This window comes from Gossypium arboreum, chromosome 10, assembly GCF_025698485.1.
Source record: "Gossypium arboreum isolate Shixiya-1 chromosome 10, ASM2569848v2, whole genome shotgun sequence".
Classification (NCBI taxonomy): domain Eukaryota; kingdom Viridiplantae; phylum Streptophyta; class Magnoliopsida; order Malvales; family Malvaceae; genus Gossypium; species Gossypium arboreum.
The window spans coordinates 112,907,183-112,910,245 of NC_069079.1; the positions used below are offsets into that span (position 1 = coordinate 112,907,183).

Here is a 3,063-nt window from a genome sequence, read left to right on the forward strand (position 1 = left end):
CGAGTAAATATTCTTTCATTCTGATTCTTTTGACCTTTGACATTCTTTATAAATTTTCATTTCATGTAAATAGTCATTTTTGAATTCATTTATTCATTGTATATTCTTTTGTGTACCTATCATAGATCCCTAGATATCAATGACACGAGCAATGATACTACAGATTCAGAGTTCCTTTTGAGTGCGATATGTGTTTAGAGGAATCTCAGTACTTTAAAGGGGACAGAAATTGTGACTTGCTTCTGAATTTGTTGAAAATGGTTTTTACCCCATGAAGTGGTGGTAGGAAATATAGCCTTAGAGGAAGGAAAGATTACGAAATTGGAATTAGCTGATGAGACAAAACAAGACTTTGTTAAGACTATTATGGGAATTCAAAAATATGGTCCAAAGACGTATGCAGGATGATTTGTAATTGCTAGGATAAACATGAGGTTTTAGGGCACTGTTGGTCCACCATGAAAAGGGATCGCATCAATGGTACAATGAATGCCAAGTTTAAGGGAGTCAAGTCTTATGGGCCCGAGCTCGTCAAAATTTTCAAGCTGACAATGACTCATCTTTGTGGACGTCAACTGCTCCATTAAGAGGGGAGATAGCTTCATATGCCAATATTACAAAGTCAAAAGTCATCCATTTCAAAAAAAAGAAAGAAAAAAAAAGAAAAAAGATTATATATAACTGCACAATGCCAATAGTTTACAGTCTTTTCAAAGATAATGCGCCATACCACAGTACAACAAAGGTTGCCAAAAGAAAAGAAAAAGGAAAAAAATTACAGAAGATGACCGAGACTGGTAAAAATTGGCATAAGAAACTACCGCCTACTCTCTATGCTTACGTTGGGGCAAACACCTTCAATTCCAGTTGTTTCAAAGGTTCCAACCATCATCCTTGGAATGGGTGCATTGTTTGGCTTTCTTGAGCAGTCTGATATGCCGTAAATAGCTGCGATGGTTAGCTCCAGGTGTTGGCCATTGATTTCCAGCTATGGAGCATCAGACCGTACACAGTCTCTAAAGCTTAAAATGATAGATTCTTTCTTCAAAACCAGTTTCTGACAAGGTGGATAACGGTATCATGAAGGAAGCTCTCTTAGACTTCTATACAAGTTCAGGGAAGAGGAAACCTGATCAAATCATTATTTTCAGGGATAGGGTTAGTGAATCTCAATTCAATCAAGTTTTGATCAAGTTATTGAGGCTTCCAAGTTCCTTGACGAGAAGTGGAACCCTAAAGATTGTGGTTATTGTTGTACGAAAAACCATCATACCAAGTTTTTTTCAGCAGGGATCTCCTGACAATGTGCTACATGGTACTATCATTGACAACAAAGTATGCCATCCAAAGAACAATGATTTTTACCTTGGTACCCATGCTGGAATGATTGGAATCACGAGGCAGACCTACTATCATGTTCTCTTAGACTAGGCTGGGTTTTCAGCTAATGATCTGCAAGAGTTTATTCATTCTATATCCTATATGTATCAAAGGAGCACCACAGCCATATTTGTTGTGGCTCCTATTTGCTAGCTCATTTGGCAGCTTCACAGTTGGGGGCAATTTTTAAAGATTAGGATGCTTCAGAAACATCATTGAGTCATGGTGGGATGTATGATTCGGGAGTAATCTCTGTACCTCAACTTTCCAGGTTGAAGGACAAAGTCAGCAACTTTATTCTTGTCTACTGAGAATCATTGAACCATCTTTTTGTAGGGTTTAACAAACAACAGCCAGGACTGCTGCTGGAGCAATCCCTTTCATGGGTTTATGAATCAAGATTTTTCCTCCAAGCTTTGATGGAGTGAAGAATTGAATACCTCTAGTAAAATTAACTTGAAAGTATTCATCCTAAGCAAATGTACCAAGAATGGATGACACAGAGTTATGACAAAGAAGGTTCGTCCAAAAGAATTTCATAAAGGAAACCTTGTGCTGAAAGAGATCCTTCCCATGCAAAAGGATGTCGAATTGGGAATGGTCATATGTTGCGAAGAGGGCTTTCTCTAGAGGTGCATTGATTTTGAAAAGAAATGGATAGGAAGAATTTATCTAATCCAGTGAATTCGGACTCGGTCAAGGGGTACTTTGTATGAAGGAGAAAGGAAGCCAAGGTGAAAACCCGCAAAGGGCACTTTGGGACTTTTATTTCAAAAAATAAAAAAAAGGAAAAAAAATAAAAGAAAAAGAGAAAAAAAATAAAAAGAAAAAAAAGAAAAAATGGAGAGGCCAAGGTGAAAACCCGCACAGGGCGCCTTGAGACCAAAGGGGTTTTGAGTTGAAAACCCGAAAGGGCAGCTCAAATTTGGAAAGTCATCCAGTGACCTTGCTATACCAGATTTGACGAGAAGTGAAGTATGTTACATATTGAGGCATCAACGAATTGCTTTGGATCTTTTAAACACATGTTGAACTCAAAAAAGTCTTCATGGAGCTGGTGTATAGACGCTCAAGCGGCGATATCTAGGGCATCTGATTTCTGTCCTATTTACTATCTTTGGATTCTTTTTCTTCGCAAAGATATGTTCTCAGGTTAATTTTTTTGCATTCCTTCCAATAATTTGTCCAAATCTAATTATCCTCAGGATCAATTTATTTGTCTCCCATTATTCATAAAGCATGTTGCATTAAAATAATGATAGATGAACTAAAATATCTTCACAAACGAAGTTTTGCATATTACTCTGGAAATTTCTAGATAATACAAGAAACTGAAACAAGACAATTTTTTAAGGAATTCCTATATGTATGGGTTGGAGATACTCGAGAGATTTTCTTCTTCAGTCCAAAAGGTGGTTGGACGTTTTAAGCAATATTGATATTAAGAAAGGATCATTTTATAAACATCTTCAGTGGGTCGTAACATTCGGGGAATGGTACGGTAGACCAAATTGATGGAGAAGATTCGAGGCATACGAGCAGAGTATGATTAATATGTCGAGAAGAATGAGGTGGGAAGCTCGATAGATGAATGAGTGATGACATCCGAAATAGGAGTTATTTTCATAAACATTTTGCATCATAATGTGTCTAATTAGGAGCATTTGACTCATTTCGATCATG

General features: G+C 37.2%; 1 pseudogene; it reads left to right on the forward strand.

The window, feature by feature from the left end:
* Window positions 1–833: 833 nt before the first annotated feature.
* LOC128282127 (protein argonaute 4-like) lies at window positions 834–1,691 on the forward strand (annotated as a pseudogene).
* The last annotated feature ends 1,372 nt before the right edge of the window (window positions 1,692–3,063 follow it).